At 44.5% G+C, this 20,483-nt stretch overlaps 1 protein-coding gene across 1 annotated transcript in view; it reads left to right on the forward strand.

The window, feature by feature from the left end:
- Positions 1–20,483, forward strand: part of LOC122796810 (ATP-dependent translocase ABCB1-like) — a 1,504,949-nt gene that overhangs the window by 1,356,513 nt on the left and 127,953 nt on the right. The gene's annotated exons all lie outside the window — the stretch shown is intronic.

The raw sequence follows: 20,483 nt of genomic DNA on the forward strand, positions 1-20,483 counted from the left end.
AATTAATTATTGGAGCCAGTCCTGGTAATGATTTATCAAACCAGGCTATAGATGTACACAGACCAGTAGGTTGTGCAAGCCTGATAACACATGGGTCGACACAACTTACGACATGTGTCCCGACACGGGGAGAGTAGGCAGTGTGTAGTGGTGTGTTTATACCCCACCTGCACCTACCTGCGCCCACAGTAAGGATGAGTGCTGTAGACACCTTAGATGTACCATTCTATACCAAGCACAATGCTACCACTCACAGTGATGTCTTGCTAGGAGTGGCAACTGGTTGACCAACACAATGAACCAATGTCCTGCTGTAATTACGAGGTTGTCCAGTGTTTGTCATTCTGGGATGACATGACTGAAAGTAGACAGGCCTTTGTCACATATCACATGCATCCATGATTCAAGGGAGTGAGGATAATACCTAGGTTGCATTCTCCCATATAGTGCTATTCCAAGTCAAATGTCCTAAACACAGGATAAAACCCTGATACCTAGAGGACAACTGCATTGTATGCTTATGCTAACCAATGCTAGATATGTAACATTCGTAATCACAGTTGCTCACTGTAGATCCACCAATGGGGAATACTGACATCTGTGCAGTGAGGAACACCTGGCTGAAGGCTCTGTAGTGCACAATAGCACTATCACCATATACCTCAGAACCAGACATGTGGGCCATAACACAGGTACGGACCGCTCCAGGTGGTGGTGTCCCCACATACATAAAGGCCACTCACATGTACTGACCAGTACTTCCACAAAAGGCATCACAGATGAGTCAGGTGCAGGTCACAGTGTCAAAAGCTGCATTCTAGGATGTAACCCTCAGACACCAACATGCCCTCAGACCACCAACACACATCCATACATGTGGTAGGATATATAATAGTACAATACCATGTGACCTTTGACCAGTGGACTGCACCTAGCTCTGTGTAGACTACCCATGTACTGGCACAGTTGCATCATTTGCTATGCAATGCAATGATACCACTGTTTGTAACCAGGTCAGCTGTACACATACCAGTGTCCCTTTGTTATTTACAGTATTAACAGATGACTGTTGCTGTACACCAGTAAACACCCTCATGTTTGGATATGACATACATGTACCTGCCCTGGATATGTACATGCCACATGCATGCAACATATATGTAAATAGCATAGCTGTTGTTGTCCTTTGTGCAGACAGGTGGATACAGCCATTACACACGCGCACATGGAAGGTAGGTCCATGGCTGCTGAATGATAACAGTACATAAGGTGTGATATCAATGTTGACAGAGGTAACATTCCCTCTGCACTGGTCACCCATGACACCTATCATATCATACAACAGTCCATGCATCATGTATGTCATTACACATGTCCACCAAATGCAATGCCTTTAAACATGCCCAAATGACAGGAATGTAGGACCTACACACATATACATGCAGTGGTGTGTGTTAAGATACCATACGTGTGCAGTTGCTGATGTTTGCAGGTGATATGTGTCTTAGTACATCATGCAGTTGCAATGCAGCCTCAACATTGCCAACTGTATATGGTGATATGCTGATAGTACGGTAAGATGTACTTCAGGTATGGACAGATGTGTGGACATAACTAAGTAGTGGGGCATCTTTGCAGATGGATGTTTCCTGAGGACAGCTCACAGGTGTGTCACAAGCAGTCCTACAATAACCTGTGCAACCGCTAATTGAAGGGGAACACACACAACTTAGACAGTGGTCAGGGTGACACCGAATGTAAATCACTTGACACCTGTAACAGTTAAGACCTCCTGTGTGCATATATCAGCACAGTTGCCAAAGGAAGTGTCAGTGCACTTTCTAACATGTGCAATACTGCTGTAAGTCTGTCATATGCATCATAAGATAGGCAGGTGTTTGATTCACAGTACTGGCATGTGCGGTTGCGTGTGTGTGTCCATATATGTCACGTATGGTGGGGAATACATCTCAGTTGTTACTCACTCTCCTGTACACTGTTGTAGACATATGTACAGACTGCAATGTAGAAAGCAGGACATAGGCAGGGGTGTGTATCTCACATGGTCTTTTCAGGCTTGTTGGCTGTTGGTGAAGCACCCACCAAGAGGAGAAAACACTGAGAGAATAAAGGAGCCACTTTTGAGATTTTAAGTATTTTTCCTCTGTTTATTTGCTAAGTTTTTCTGCATAGCCACCTATTTTGAGCATTTTCTGGCTTGTTAAACTTGATTTCTGCATTAGTAACTGTATTTAGAGCACAACCTAGAGCTGTTTACTGAATTTCCTGTTTGCACTTATTTTTAAAATCGTTTTTTTCTCAAAACTTGCATTTTATCTGTCTTTGGCCTAGCACTCTTGTGTGGGGTCATTTACTGCACTGTTATAATTTGTTGATACTTGTGAACCTCTGCTATCTCTGAAAAAAACAAAAAAAACAAAAAAAAAATTTACTTTTTTCCCACTTTTCTGAGATTTAAAAAAGTTCAGTTACAGGCTTGCTGTTCTTGAACTGTTGGTAAGTTTCTTGGAGGCCATTTTTTGCTTGGGCTAAAGGGAAGTCTCTCTGTTGATCAGTGGCAGTGAAAAACATTGAGCTGCCTGCCTGCCCCTGTGGGAGTGGTTACTGACTTGAAACTGTAGTTTTATTGTCCATTTTGGGTCAATTCCAAACTCCTTCATCTTCCTCTCTTAAAACCTGGTTGCCTCATGGTTTTGGCATCATTTCAGGCTTGTTGGCTGTTGGTGAAGCACCCACCAAGAGGAGAAAATGCTGAGAGAAGAAAGGAGCCACTTTTGAGATTCTAAGTATTTTTCCTCTGTTTATTTGCTAAGTTTTTATGCATATCCGCCTATTTTGAGCATTTTCTGGCTTGTTAAACTTGATTTCTGCATTAGCAACTGTATTTAGAGCACAACCTAGATCTGTTTACTGAATTTCCTGTTTGCACTTATTTTTAAAGTTGTTTTTTTCTCAAAACTTGCATTTTATCTGTCTTTGGCCTAGCACTCTTCTGTGGGGTCATTTACTGCACTGTTATAACTTGTTGATACTTGTGAACCTCTGCTATCTCTGAAAAAAACAAAAAAACAAAAAATCTTGCTTTTTTTCCCCACTTTTCTGAGATTTAAAAAATTCAGTTACAGGCTTGCTGTTCTTGAACTTTGTAAGTTTCCTGGAGGCCATTTTTTGCTTGGGCTAAAGGGAAGTCTCTCTGTTGATCAGTGGCAGTGAAAAACATTGAGCAGCATGCTTCCTTTGTGAGAGTGGTTACTGACTTGAAACTGTAGTTTTATTGGCCATTTTGGGTCAATTCCAAACTCCTTCATCTTCCTCTCGTAAAACCTGGTTGCCTCATGGTTTTGGAATCTTTTCAGGCTTGTTGGCTGTTAGTGAAGCACCCACCAAGAGGAGAAAATGCTGAGAGAAGAAAGGAGCCACTTTTGAGATTTTAAGTATTTTTCCTCTATTTGCTAAGTTTTTCTGCATAGCCGCCTATTTTGAGCATTTTCTGGCTTGTTAAACTTGATTTCTGCATTAGTAACTGTATTTAGAGCACAACCTAGAGCTGTTTACTGAATTTCCTGTTTGCACTTATTTTTTAAATCGTTTTTTTTCTCAAAACTTGCATTTTATCTGTCTTTGGCCTAGCACTCTTGTGTGGGATCATTTACTGCACTGTTATAACTTGTTGATACTTGTGAACCTCTGCTATCTCTGAAAAAAAAACAAAAAAACAAAAAATTCTTGCTTTTTTCCCACTTTTCTGAGATTTAAAAACGTTCAGTTACAGGCTTGCTGTTCTTGAACTGTTTGTAAGTTTCTTGGAGGCCATTTTTTGCTTGGACTAAAGTGAAGTCTCTCTGTTGATCAGTGGCAGTGAAAAACATTGAGCAGCCTGCCTGCCCCTGTGGGAGTGGTTACTGACTTGAAACTATAGTTTTATTGGCCATTTTGGGTAATTTCCAAACTCCTTCATCTTCCTCTCTTAAAACCCTCTTTTGCGTGGTTTTGTGCAGTTTTGTGCATAGCGCAACAGCGGGCAGCGACTCCTAATTGGGTTTAAACTATTCCTTGCTCCACAAAGTCTGCTCTTCACTTTTTCCCTTAGAACTGCTCTATCTCTCAATTTAAACACCATATTCTCATTCTAAGGCCCTTCACTAGTCCAATTAAGTAATCCTACAAGTTAGCACTATTAAACCATAAGCACTACTTACTCTTATACTCTCTACGATTACCCTGTCCTGTATTGGTCCGTCTTAAATTCAGTTTCCCTATATTACTCTAGCATGTCCAAAGGTCAGTCAATGGTTTCCTCTCCAGTCCAGCTGGTGAACCTGGGAATTTTGAGGCAATGTTACAACTGTCTCATGTACACGGACAACCCTCTCCGCCTCCAAACAGGTTCAAATATATGTGAGAGATGCAACTATTTAGCCAAACTGGAGGCTGAGCTCTCTCATCTCAAAACTGGTGTAACCAGTCAGGAGAAGAAGGTAACCTCACACAACACAATTCCAGTATCACATAGTCCCACTACATCAGTGAACCAAACACATAAATACACAAAAACATACTCGGAGGCTCTAAATAAAAATTTACCTAAGCAATAGAGACCTCCAAAGCAGACATCCAAGCAAACGCTACCTCAAAACAAAACACGCACAACACATAGCCCACAAAGTCAGTGTGCCAAGCAGCCACAGCCCTTAAGGCTGAATAACACACCTGATACTCTTGTAATAGGTGACTCTATTGTCAGACACACTGACGTCCCACTCACCAGGCTGAATAAAGAGAAGGTCACGGTGAGCTGCCTGTCGTCTGCTAGGATCCGCCACATAATGCAAGCACTCAGGTCACTCCAAAGAAAATACAAATATGGCTCAGTCATTGTACATGATGGTGTGAATGACCTGAGACGTACCTCCCTGGACTACATGAAAAGATACATGGAGGAGCTCTCTGATCATGTAGCCCAGGCTGATATGACCCTGACCTTGAGCAGCATCTTACCCTCACCTAGAATGATGCCACAGTACAAAGACAAAATGATCGATTTTAACAATTGGCTAAAATTTTGGTGTCATTTAAAGGGGATCCAGTGTCTGTCAGCCTGGGATGACATGCTCGACAAGCCACGTTGATTCGCTAGGGACGGCTTGCACCTGTCACCACTGGGCTTTCGGATATTGGCAAAGGCTCTTGCCACCCCCATAGTGCCTTTTTTAGGCAAGGCTCAAAAGTAAAACCCACCCCCATAGACAGCACAAGGAACAAGAAACTAAGGTTAATGCTGCTTAACGCCAGAAGTCTTAACCTCAAGATACATGCACTCGAAGCTCTCCTCAGTATGGAGGATATCGATATCTGTGCAGTGACAGAAACCTGGTTCAAGGCTCCAGAGAGCACCCCAGCACTACCAGGCTATACCTCATATCATGCTTTTCGGCCCCAAAACCCAGACCGAACCACAAAATGAGGGGGAGTTTCCATATTTATCAAGGATATCCACACCTCCAGGTTAGTGGCATTGCGAACGGTATCGGAGACCATCCATGTGCAACTAACAGTGGGCAAGACTGCTTTTCAGTTTATAGCATCCTACAGACAACCTTCTCAAAGTCAGGAATCCCACTCGGCTTGCCTGAAAACATTGGAGAACATGAAGATCTCTCCAAACACCATTATACTGGGCAACTTCAACTACCCAAACATTGATTGGGAGCACTACTCAAGCCCCAGCACCTTAGCCCAAAGGTTCCTGGAAATTATAAACTCAAATGCTATGGAACAAATAGTCACCACTCCCACAAGAGGGGACAACATACTAGACCTGATCATTACCAACATGGGGACTCTATGCTCCACACCAGAAATATATCCCTCATTGGTAAGATCAGACCATAAATTAATTTCACTGGATGTCCACATCCCGACCCCACCCCCAGCCCAGAAAACCACAGTGAAAAACTTCTCAAAAGTGAACTTCTCACTTCTCAAAACCGAAGTGGAATCCTTCAAGGCCCCAGGGCCAGTGGAAACTATGGCCCAAACTGTAGAATCCTATATAAACGCATTCTACGGGCATCTCCAGGAATGCATGGATCATGCTATCCCAAATCAAAACCAAGACCCAATCGTCCAAAGGCAGGCATCCAGTCTGGTGGACCCCTGCCATAAATAAACTGTACAACAGAAGGAGGAAGCTACTACATGATAGAGCAAAATCACTAATAGGGAAGGCATCTGTGATCAGTACTAGCAAAAAATTACGATCCCTCATAAAATCCTCCAAGGCCAACTTCGAGAGAAAAATTGCACAGGACACCAAAGACAATCATAAGGCTTTTTTCAGTTATGTTAGGAACCTGGGATGCAACTCCCAGACTTGTTCTGAGTTGATTCTAAATGACAAAAAATACACTGAACCCACAGACATCGCCAATATCCTGGCAGACAGGTTCAGTGCAAACTTCTCCACCCCCTCCCCACCAAAAGCGAAAGTATCTATCGCGGCAGAGGGCTGCCTCCCAAACATCTCTGATGCTCAGGTGAAGGCTGCCCTCTCCAAAGCAAAAAACACTGCTTCCATGGGACCAGATGGCGTCCCAGGTTGTGTCCTACATGAACTCCAAGAGGAACTAATCCCTCAAATAAAACAGCTATACAATCTCAGCCTCACTACAGGATATGTGCCCACAGAATGGCGTACAGCAACAGTGGTCCCACTCCACAAAGGTGGAGCCTCTACGGACCCTGGAAACTATCACCCCATAAGCCTGACTAGCTTAGTCTGCAAGGCTATGGAGAGGATCATCATGGAGCTCATAAACAAAGACATTGGGGACCTACAGACACTAGATCCTACCCAGTTCGGCTTTGTCAAGGGCAGATCCTGCCTTTTGAACCTGGTTGACTTCTTCAAAACAGTTACCAAAGCCATAGATGAAGGGAAGGTAGTCCACACAGCCAATCTGGACCTTGCAAAGGCATTTGACACAATACCCCACTCGGGCATCATAGATAAGCTAACCAGCTTAAATATAAACCCCAATGTCACAAGATGTGTCGCAAACTGGCTCAAAGACAGAACCCACAGAGTGAGAGTTGCTGGAGCCATGTCAGACTCGAAACCAGTCACAAGTGGCATCCCACAGGGTTCTGTCCTGGGACCACTCTTGTTCGGTATATACTTTTCCGAGGTACAGGCAAACGTGGGAGGACTATGGCTCACCAAGTTCGCAGACAACTGCAAACTGGGCACCATAATCGACTCTCCAGCTGACACAAACATCCTTCAAAAAGGTCTCACAGAGACAGATAACTGGTGCCAGCACCATGGTTTAAAGCTAAATGCCAAAAAATGTATAGTCATACCCTTTGGCAAAAACAATGTGCCCACAAATTACCACATAGGCGGAAACCCATTAAGTACAGAGAAAGTTATTATGGACCTGGGGACCCAAGTTGATAGCAATCTCTCCTTTGAAAACCACATTGCCAACATGGTTAGAAAGACCTTCTACATAGCCCACCTCATCATGAAGGGTTTTACATCTAGATCAAGAGAGGTAATCGTGCCCCTTTATTCATCCCTCATCAGGCCCATCATAGAATACAATGCCCCTTTTGAGATGTACCTTACCCGACACCTGCAGCAATTAGAAAGACCCCAAAAGTATCTCACCAAGAGGATCAAGGGTCTCAAAGAGATGCCATATGCTGCTCGATTAAAAAAACTCCAGCTCTACTCAGCTGCATACCACCTACTTCGAGGCGATCTATGCCTGACATACAAAGCTATGTCAAATCCAGAATTAATGGACATGCTCCACCTCAGTAAATCTAAATCCCTTAGAGCCACATGCTTGAGGGACTTGAACCTCAGCACAGAAATAAATAGAACTTGCTGGAGGGATAGGTTCATAACCCAGAGGCTCCCTTCGATCTGGAATAGAATTCCAGTTCATGTGAGGCAGAGCACCTCACTGAATCTCTTCAAGAAAAATCTCTATAGGTGGATGGGGGATCGAAGGTTTGTCCCAGGGATTACTCCCGTGTCACTATTAGACAGAGGCACAGTAAACTAAACCTTAAAAAGGGCACAGTATACTCAAATCAAGGGGTGGCATAAGGCATACAGAATCAGGCTAGGCTTATAATTGCCACAAGGCAGATAGCCTAGTATGAACCTATGAACCTATGAACATGTGAGGTATCTGTATGTGCGTGACATAGGTGTATTCAATAGTGAATGCCACAGTGTGTGTGTGTGTGTGTGTGTGTGTGTGTGTGTGTGTGTGTGTGTGTGTGTGTGTGTGTGTGTGTGTATACATGTATGTATGGCTGTCTGGTCCCTGGAGTGAGGATGTATGTTACCATAGTGAACTAATAAGACCCCTCCCCCATCCAGGTGATGCAGTCTACTATCCCTGTTGATGTCCTCGATCCTAGGCCATACTGACTACCTGTACATGTGCACAGTACTGTAATGATGATTTGCACATAGGCAAGGGTCCTCACCTCAACACTAGCAACTGTGTGTGTGTGTGTGTGTGTGTGTGTGTGTGTGTGTGTGTGTGTGTGTGTGTTACTGTGTCCGTGAATCTGTGAGTGTGTGCGTGTGTTACTGTGTCTCTGAATACATGTGTATGAATACCTGAGTGTGTGGGTGTAGTGTGTTCGCATCCTGTCATAGGAATGTATATTACTGCTTCCCAATGAAGCATCAAGCTTTCCACTGGCCTCTACCCTTGTCATCCGCTAGACCACTCTCTTACCTCCCTATTCCATGTAACTGTACCTGTGTTGTCACCCAGTATGGATGTCATGTCTCTAGCCACAGTAGCTTAATACACAGCTATCATGCTCTTGGATCAGTAGATCAGTAGACGTGTTTGGAATGTGGAACTTTCTAACTGTGATGTGGAAGCTACAGAGTGCATGCAGGTATTTTCATACATACCTGTGAGTAGTCCACATTTACATATGGGACACTAACTGCAAACACTGACATCCACCAGCACATGCAATTAGACCTAAAGGAGGAAGGCAGAACATCAAGACCAACATGCAGTTACTGTTGTTACACATGACACATACCGTTAACAGTACAAAATGCATTCTAAACCTGTACTACATGGTATGTCTGCTTCCTGTCAACAGTACACAACAATTGTAATCTACACTTATCTTCCTAGTCTGTTCACCCTGTGCATCAGACCATATGAGCATGCCCCTGCACCGATGATGTTGATGACAGGGATGCGGCACAGGCATCATCATATGCACAGGGTGATAATGTTTGCCAGAGGCCTAGACTGCACCACTGGATGACATCATGTGTGTGGGTTAGGGCCTTTGATCTCATTGGGCGTGTGTGGATGTTATGCATATGTGTGTTGCGGTGCCCTACATTTGTTTCCAGTGTGTGCATGTATGTATGCACACAGTTCTGGCATGTGTCTGGCCTACACAGGGGTATTATTGACAGCTGCAGACTGTACAGGCCAGGTTTTTCAGTTCACAGTGTCCGGCCACGGCCACGTGACTGTGCCTGCCAGGAGTTGCACGGGCACTACCAGACAGAGGTGCAGATTGGGTACTGTCCGATGACACATGTCTACTGGAACCATGTCCATGTTGGGACCATCCTGGGCCACATGCACGTAGCCTGTTGTGTCCTGGTGTGGACAGCACAGCACCAGCTGCACTGCTGCTGCTGCTACCACCACTATTGGAGCAGGCATGTGAGGTAGCTCGTTCACGTAGACCTGCAACAGGTGATGTAGCTGGCCTACATTCACATGCCTGACACCTCACTCCTAGCAGATGTTCCAGCACAGACATCTCACGCTCGCAGATTGTCATGCCACAGTCAAGGACTCCAACCATGTCACCAAATCGTCTGTCCAAAATTTCAGTAAGCTGCTGTTGAGCATTTGCCATTGCCTGGATGTTGTTTAAAGAATGGACAGCAGCCCTCTGAAGCCTCTGACCTTCTCTGTTGTGCTGTTCAGTACTTGCCTGTGCCTCCATTAAAGCCTGAAACATGTGTCTGGTAACACCAGCTGCTGCTCTCTGTCTTGCAGGGGCATGTTGGCCAGAGGTCCTCCTACGAGCAGCACTGGCCACATGCTTGTGTGGGGCATCACCAGTCAGTTGGCACACTTTCCATAGCCTCCACACATTCCTGTTCCAAGCTACCACATGCCAACTGTCCTTCCTCTATAGCCACTGGTGATGGGGTATGTGTTGGCATGAGAACTGTGCACGGGGATGAGGGGGTTATAGGTGGAATGGCAACCAATGGCACAGATTCAGCCCCTAACAACCCTGCCTGTGCCTCAATCATACACTCATCATCACTGCTTGAGTCTGTGCAGACACTAATATCAGATGGACCACAGGAGGGGAACGCACCTACATCAACACCTGTGAGGGGCAGACAAGAACTGCACATTACAATCTATACAGTAGACACACACACACACATACAGACACACACACAGACACATGCTATGGCACCCAACATGCATGTGATATGACAGAAGGCATGCAACATGCATGTGATATGACAGAAGGCATGCAGCTCAGACAATAATAGTGGTAGTTATCATACATCTCTGGGTTGCACACAACAGCATACATGTGTGATAGCAGAAGGAATGCACATTACACAGTTGTAGTAGTAGTTAGCATACATCCCTGTGTTACACAATGTAGGCCAGCACAGGTTAACAGTACACCTGCCTGATATGTGGCATATGACCTTGGCAATCACATGTAGTATGACATGTGATCTGCTGACGTCTGCAATGACATACATATATGTTTAACACAATGGTGTCCTGTCAAATATACAGTGGAGTAATGGTGTCCCAATGCAATGTTGTCTGTCTTCCCTACAGATATACTGTACATTTAGCTGATGTGCATGGCCATTGCAGGGAATCATGTGGCATCTCTATTGCTATACAGTGTGAGTTACAGACACAGTTCATAGCCATGACTGTGTTCAGATACAATACATATATACTGTGGATTGTGACCCACGTCACTGAGGTGTATACACACTAAACCATGATGTGCAATGTGTGACACAGGTCACTGAAGTGTATATGGATGACACCCTTACACATCTGCAACCATATTGCTGCTGCCTGGTAACTATGGACAAACATGGCAAACTCATTGGTACACCATGTCCCACATGACATCTGTGTACCACACACACATGAGGAGCAAGGATGACAGTGATGTCCGACACCAGCAAGAGGAATGTACTGTATTGGTGGGTTGATGTGGTTGTCTGTGTATGTATGTGGATACTGTACAGGTGACTGCTGTCATGTTGTGACACACTCAAGATGTTTAACACATCTTATGTGGTGGATTGATGTCATGCCTACACAAGATGTGCACAGGCCTGTAGGATGTCTCATGTTCTACATCTGCAATATAACCATTACACAAAGGCCATAGTTGGACCATGTGGAGCCCATGTACGACAGGGTGTACACACAAGTACATCACATCTACTGTGTGTGTTGCTTCATGTCCGTGCCATCCTCCATGGCCATGTGTGAACTTGTGTTGGCCAAATAGTTGTGACCGGCATCTATTTCACGTGTCTGTGTTGTCCCATATGACATACACCCATAGATGTCATATGGTCCACTGACGGCAGGGTTATGCAGACAAAGGGTGGTATGTTTGGTATGTTGGATATGTTTTTCAGGATAGTTAGGCAGTGTTGCAGCCAGCCCACTAGATGTCATGGACATGTCAGATAGCACATAGCATTGTGTGACATTCATAGCAGGAGTAGAATCCACATCGGTGAATACTGTGGGCTGGCCATACTCCAGCTCACTGTGTAGTACTGTTTGTATTCCCCACATGTGTAGTTCTGATCTGTAGTACATGTCCCTACAGTGAACCGCACCTCCACCATTGTATGCACAGCTGTCCACATCTGGCAATGACAGTTTGTGAGGTTTCATGTCGGTGTTTCACATAGTTTGCAAGTACTGCACATGGGTAGCCATTGTGATACATTGCAGGTCCAACCTGTATATTGTGACAGGACCATACATTATGTGTACATGTGGTAAGTGGCCACATGGCAGATAGATCTGTGCATTAACATGCTTGATAAATAATAACAGCCTCACCTGCAACAGCCTGCTGTTGCAGCAGAATGCCAGAAGTACCTAAATAGGAGTGACACAGCAGTATGATCATTATCCACGCCTGTATGATAGCTACAGGGTGCAATGTGCATGTTAACACATACGCCAGTACAATAGACTATACTATGGAGTATGCACATGTGTGCATACACAGAGTAGCATACTATAGTATGTGGCATGTGTGCATACATGTCTTGCATATGATGTTGCATTACATATTGTACAGTGACACATGTAACTATATGGAATGTAGTTGTTATATGTGCAGTAGTGACTTACCATAGGCTCGGTGGTTGAGAGACACCCACTTCCACAATATCAGCTAAGGCTTGTGGATGTTGTTCTGCAGGTGTCCCCAGGTTGGCTAGTAGATCCTCAGTACGTGTGAGTGGGGGCTGGGTTGGTGGCCCACCACCTGTTGTACCTTGTTCCCTGGCGATTGCATTTGCACACTGTTTCACCCACCTAATTAGGTCTGTACAGTGTCTGCGCACCTGCTGGTATGTGCGCTTGTGGCCACCCACATCATTAACACTCCTGCGAAGTTCCTGCCACAGGGCATCCCACTGGTGTGCATCCTGTGGCACATGGCTGAACAGTACATGATGATTATCAAGTACTTATGGGATGAGGGCCTCATCCTCCAAGCGGGTATAAGGTGGTAGCCTTGCACATGGCATACCTGGAAGACATAATGATGGTGACAGGTCACAGTAAGTCACAGAGACGTACAGAGCTACAGCTGAGCATACATGTGTATCACATTTATTACGATTAAATAGTTGTCTTTGTAAATCTACATGACACTGACACCACTGACATGTTTGTGTCACACACATTTGACACTCAATGGTGATTGGATATGTGTGTGTCACCTGATTACATTGCTCATACTCCATGTGGATGCTGTCTTGATGTGGGCATGTCTGTTTGCCTGTACTGGTGTTTTTACGTATCAGCACATGCCTGGATGTGTTCACATTAATGCAGTTGACATTGATGCTGTGTATATGTCACATATCAATACATACACTGCCTTAATGGGCATGACCTGTGACCCTGCAGACTTGCTCACGGAAGGTTTTACATGTATGTGTTTTGCCATATACATCTACATGGCACTGTACAGCAATTCAACATCCTGCCATGTATCACCTGTGTTGCACATGTGATACACATGGGACACTGGCTAGCCTGATGGTATTTGCAGGGATGGATATCAACTATAGCATGTACGGTCAAAGTCAACTAGTAGGCTATATGCCTTGGGCCATGTATGAGCCTAAGATGAAAGGTTACCTAGCTGTAGCTGACAGGCAGTTTTCTGGGGCCAGGTCAAGCAGTGCCACATAACTGATCCACAGGGTTAATGATACGATGTCTGAAAGAGGGTCAATGTGCAGCTTTGCTGGACAGGGATGCATAGTATGGCAGGAGTATGTAAATTGTATGGGACAAGGATCTGTCCAGCATGTGGTGATCCTTGTACTAGGAAGGTGGATGTCCATGAAGTATGTGTTTGAGATCAGGATGTGTACTTGTAGCATGTCCAACATCACTGGGTTGAACATGGCTTTATTCAGGGTATGCATCATGCTACACAGTGGAGATGGGGATTGGGAAGGCTGGTGTAGGCCATCTGAACATGGCCAATACCCCTTAAAGGAAATATGTGATCTGATATGGGTCACTTGAGTGTTAAGTATGGCTGAAAATGATCTCTATATTCATGGATGGCACCCTGTCTTGATTAGGGTTGCCACTTACGACTACCTGACAGGTGTGGTGATGTAACTATCACAGGAAAGGCAACTGCCCAGCTGCATCCCTCACACACAGTGTCCATTATGTTGACTGTTGCCTAGGTAGTAGTTCATGGGTACAGGGTTATAGGGGTGACAATGCAATATGTAGCTGTCAGATTGTGGCCTTATGTCACACACCTCACCCACAAAGCCCCTTCTGTATGTTGTCCGCATCACTCATTGAGTCATCTATTGCTCCTAGGTCATAGTCATTTGCATAATTCAATAGGCAGATGCCTTCTGTTAGTCTGTGTGGTATAGACTACAATGAGGGGGAGTACAATGAATTAACCCTGTCTTAGTGTAGCTGGCACTGTTGTGATGTGCATGTATTATTTAGACACCTTATGTAGTGTTGGTTCTGCCAGCAGTCCAGGTGCAAACACTCCTGTGACATAGGAATGTACATCTAGTATACTGAGTGTAGGTGGAACACAGTATGGGTGATGATGTCCTATGTCCTGGCAAGGTTATGATATGCTGTGTGAAATCAACCTTACTGTCATCTACGTCTGTACTGCTGATATCAAATAAGTTGATCAAGGTTCATTGCCTTTCAGACCAGACTCACCAGGGTAGTAGTGCAGTACTTCCCATTATCAGTGGTGTCTCCCCCTTTGTGGGTTGTGATAACTATTAGTGTGCACCATTCAGTGTGTACACAGCCTGACATGAAGCTATGTTTTACATGATGTGTATGTGGAGAGCAAATTTTTTGCCATATGTGTATGATACAACCTGGGATGTGGACAGGTCCCATGCAGCCTGAGTGCAGCTTGTACCTGCATAGTTGTGGTTACAGGGGCTCTGTAGTGTACATGTATATATGATTGTGTACCTGTTGGGGGGAACAATGTGTTTATGTTATCCAAGACCCTATCTGGATTGCTTATTCATGCTCAGCACTTGTTCAGAACTTGTAAGCACTAAATAAGCTACTAATTACTATAGCACTCAGTCGTCCTCATTACCTAGAGGTAAACAGTTTTTGTACTTACTTTTCTGACTTGCTTAGAGAAAAACAGCTGTTGTACTCACTTTCCTCACTTATCTAGAGGAAATTAGTTTTTTATTCAGGCATGTCCAAGGGTCAGCTCCCAGTATTCTCTCCTGTCTATCTGATGAATCTGGGCATCTTGAGGCAATGTAGAAATTGCCCCATGTACACAGACAACCCTCTCCTCCTACCACCCAACACTACAACCTGGGAGAGATGCACTTCTCTAGCCAAACTAGAGGTAAAGCTCTCCCCAACCAAGACTGAACTTGACAGTCATGTGGAGAAGGTAAATATTTGCACCACTCCATACTCATCACATAGTCTCACTAAATCTACACCACCAAAATCCACACATAGTAACACAAAAACATTCACGGAGGCTCTCAATAATAATCTGTCTAAGCAACAGAGACCTCCAAAGTAGAAATGCAAGCAGCCTCCATCCCCCAACACAACCCAAATGACACATAGCCCACAGACTCAGGGTACCACTCAACCACAGCCAATAAGGCAAAACAACGTACCCAACACACTAGTCATAGGTGACTCTATAGTCAGGCACACTGATGTCCCACTCACCAGGCTAAACAAGGAGAAGGTTACTGTCAGCTGCCTGTCGGGTGCCAGGACCCGCCGCATAACTCACGCTCTCAGGTCACTCCACAACAAGTGCAAATATGACTCTGTCCTTGTCTGTGTTGTTGTGAATGACCTGAGATGTACCTCCCAGGTCTGCATGAAAAGAAACATGGAAGAGCTCTCCAATCTTGTAGCCCAGGCAGGTATGACCATAGCCCTGAGTAGCATTCTGCCATCGCCCAGAATGATACCGCAGTACAAGGACAAAATGATTGACTTCAACAATTGGCTAAGCTTCTAGTGTCATTCTAAGGAGATCCAGTATCTGTCTGCTTGGGATGACATGGCCGACAGACCACGATGCTTTGCCACAGATGGCCTGCACCTGTCAGCCCTGGGATTCTGGATACTGGCTAAGGCTCTTGCTGCCCCTATAGTGCCTTTTTTAGGCAAAGTTCAAATAACAAATTCACAACCATAACAGGAACAGGCAAGCAAAAACTGAGGTTAATGCTACTCAATGCTAGAAGTCTAAATCTCAAAATGAACACACTCGAGGCAGTCCTTAAAATGGAGAACATGGATATCTGTGCAATGACTGAGACCTGGTTCAAGGCTCCAGAGAGCACCCCTGCACTACCAGGCTATAACTCATGCCACACTTTTTGGCCGTGTAACCTGGACCAAAACACCAAAGGCAGAGGTGTGTCCATATTCATTAAGGATATCTACACCTCCAGGCTAGTTGCTTAGCACAATCCATCCAAGGTTATCCAAGTGCAACTAACTCTGGGCGAAACTGCAATCCAAATTGTAGCTTGCTACAGATCCCCCACCATGCCCCAGGATTCCCACTCCTCTTTTCTTGATGTACTGAAAAATATTAGGGTTCAACCAAACACCCGAATAATGGATGACTTCAACTACCCCACCATTACCTGGGAAACCTACTCATGTACCAACTCATTAGCTCAGTGCTTTCTGGAATTCATAAACTCCAATGCCCTGTATCAACTTATCCACACCCCCACCAGGGGCAACAATATCCTAGACCTAGTCATTATCAACATGAGTGACCGGTGTTCCACACCTGAAGTCAACTCCTCGTTGGTCCGATCCGACCATAAGCTAATCACTCTTGATATCCACATCCCGCCCCTACCCCCCCATTAAGGAAACCACAGTAAAATATTTCTCTAAAGCCAACTTCATGCTTCTTAAGACAGAAGTGATGAACTTCATGACACCCATGCAGATGGACAATACAGTTACAACTGCTGAATCCTACACAAATGCACTCTATAAGCACTTACATGAGTGCATGGATCATGCTATCCCAAACAGAACCAAGACGTTATGCTCCAAAACAAGGAAGCCAATCTGGTGGTACCCTGCCATAAACAAACTGTACAACAGAAGGAAGAAACTGTTGCAAAATAGAGTACAATCCCATGAGTGAAGGAGCTCCCTGGTCAGCCTCAGTAAGAAGCTGAGATCCCTTATAAGATCCTCCAAAGCTAGCTATGAAAACAAAATCACCACTAATTCCAAGGACAACCACAAAGCATTCTATAACTATGTCAAGAATCTTGATGGCAACACCCAGATCTGCTCTGAGTTACAGCACAAAGGAACGAAAATTACAGAACCAACTGATATTGCCAACATCCTGGCAGATAGGTTCAGTGCTAACTTTACCACCCTCTCACCCCCTAAATGGCCCATATCTATACAGGAAGAATGCAGAATCCCTGTAATCACAACTACGCAGGTAAAAGCTGCACTCTCTAAAGACAAAAACACAGCATCCATGGGACCAGACAACATCCCAGGCTGCGTTTTACACGAACTTCAGAACGAACTTGCTCCCCACTTAAGCACCATGTTCAATAATAGCTTCGCATCAGGCTTTGTGCCCCCTGAATGGTGCACAGCAACAGTTATCCCACTCTACAAAGGTGGCGCCACAACGGACCACTGAAACTATTGCCCTATAAGCCTGACTAGCCTGGTTTGCAAGGCTATGGAGCACATCATCATGGATCTCATTCACAGAGACATTGGGTACCTCTAAACCTTTGACCCTACCCAGTTTGGCTTTGTTAAGGACAGACCATGCCTCCTAAACCTGATGAACTTCTTTGAGACAGTTACCAAGGCATTAGATGAGGGTAAGGAGGTCCACACAGCCTATCTTGACCTCTCAAAGGCTTTCAACACCATTCCCCATTCTGGTATTATCGACATACCCATCCACCTGAACATTAACCCCTACGTCAAGAAATGGTTTGCAAAGGGGCTCACGGACAGAACCCACACAGTGAGAGTTGCATACCCTAGGTCCGACTGCAAACCATTTACAAGTGGCGTCCCCCAGGGCTCAGTCCTAGGACCCCTTATGTTTGGTATATACTTCTCTGAGGTACAGGCAAGCACAGGAGGACTTTGGCTGAAAAGGTTTGCAGATGACTGCAAACTAGGGGCCATAATTGGTTCCCCAGCTGATACAGACACCCTCCAGAAGGGTCTCACTGAGATGGATACCTGGTGTCAATATCATGGCCTCAAGCTGAATGCCAAAAAGTGCATAGTCATCCCCTTTGAATAAAACTAATTACCCGCAGACTACCACATAGGTGGTAGTCCTCTACATACAGAAAAGGTAATAAGGGATCTGGGAACCCAAGTAGATAGCAATCTCTCCTTTGCCAAGGTGGTTAGAATATCCTTCTACATGGCCCCCCCTAATCTCAAATGGGTTTGCATCCAAAACAAAGGAGGCCATTGTGCCTCTCTACTCATGACTTATTAGGCCCATTAAAGAATACAGCATCCCATTTGGGATGTACCTTACAAGACAACTGCAACAGCTTGAAAGACCACAAAAGTACCACACCAAGAAAATTACTGACCTTAAACTGATGACCTATGCAGCCCAAATAAAGAAATTCCAGCTGTACTTGGTTGCATACTGCATACTCAGAGGTGATCTCTGCTTGACATACAAGGCCCATGTCCAACACAGTATTGATGGATATGCTTCACCTAAACAAAAGCCCCTGAGAGCCACATGCTCTAGGGATATACACCTAACCACAACGATAACTCGGACGTGCTGGAGGGATAGATTCCTGACCCGGAGACTCCCCGTGCTTTGGAACATGATTCAAATGTACATCAGGCAGGGCCCCTCACTAGCACTCTTCAAAAGAATCCTTTACGGGTGGATGGGAGATAGACATGTACCCCGGGGATCACTGCAGTGGCCCTGCTGGACAGAGGCACAGGGAACTAATGGCTCTGCTGTTCAGAGGCACAGGGAACTAACCTAAGGGGGTGTTGGAAGCAAACACACTCTAGCTAGGCTTATAAATGCCCTTGGGCAGACAGCCTAGTACCTACCTATGAACCTATTACATGTCTTATATGCATGGATAGTTAACTAGCTCTTCCATTTTACTTTGCTATCATGCTGATAAACTGTCGGGTGACTACAGGTCATATGTATCCTGTTATTGTGCATTGTAAATGCCAGTAGACATAACTAATGTTTGCCTAACATAACAGTAATGCTATGTAACATGTAATACATATCTGCCTACAATACTGTACATTACACAGTTATTGGCACAATATTCCACAATGCAAATCATAATTGCACAGTAGGCCCACCTTCGACATGTTATTCTCAGTAATACACCCATACATATGCCTACTATTACAATATATCAACATATACTATCCCCTGTTATAGCACGTACTTGTTGGACCAAGTTGTTATCCCTTGTGGTGCTAGTGAGGTGGGTGGTGTGTAGTTTGTTGTACACACTACAGCAGTACACAAAAAAAACAAGCATTACTTACTATGCTCAACAATACATCACTACAAAGATAACTTTCCACTATTGCAATTATTACAGGATAGGGATAGGTGCTACATACACACATACATACTTCTTCTACATACCTTATTAGTAACCCGAGGTGTCGTTGACTGTTATTTCCATCTTATTCGGTTTGTGTTTCAATCTTCTTTGTAATGTTCTGCTGGTTTGAATGTGTGACAAGCCATTCTTTTATAGTTAAATATCAGTAACATGTGCTATCCTGACCACTAATTGGTGTTCCAAAGTAGTTAATTACATGCACATCAGCTGTGTAGCTACTCCATTAGCCAATACCATGGCTACAGTGGTGTATAATTGAATACTCCACTTGGGCATTGTCACTTTGCCTTACTTTCAAGGAAGACAGCCTGGATGTGTTGTTTGTGATGTATTGCAACAGCTATATGGAGACACACAGAGATATATTAGCTTTATGACTCCCGTGGATTGTGTGTAATGCCTAGAAGATGTTCTACATGTGAGTACAGCTGTTATATTTCAGAACATTGCTACTTCTGCAGGATTTGTTTGTACCTGATACTTCTGCAGATGTTTCAGTCTGGCAAGAATGTTTGAGCAGCTCAAGGCTGTATGGCTGTGCATATAATGTTAGGTGGTTCACAGTGTGCTCACCAGACATCTTTGGTTTGGTGTAAATGTGTATCATACTCTGCTGTTAATCAGTAATTGGTAACACTTCCTGGTGTGCACACAACCCTCTGAAATGGGATTAGTGCAAACAAACCCTGTAACATCAGCAGCTGTTCCATGGTATAGCAGCAACTATTTCACATAGGGCCATGTTCGTGTGTCTCTGACAAGGTATGTTAAGGCTTCTGCAGATGTTGTACAGTGAGTGAATGATTTGTGATGTTATTACAGTATGTATTGTAATTAGTTTGGGTGTGGGGGAGATGTTGGTGGGTGTACATAGCAGATGTAGGTGTGTAGGAACTGCTTTTATACATATTCAATATGTGTGTGAGGGATCCTTCCCTATTTGAACACCTAT

Source organism: Protopterus annectens, chromosome 3.part0, assembly GCF_019279795.1.
Source record: "Protopterus annectens isolate FY-2018-M chromosome 3.part0, PAN1.0, whole genome shotgun sequence".
NCBI lineage: Eukaryota > Metazoa > Chordata > Ceratodontiformes > Protopteridae > Protopterus > Protopterus annectens.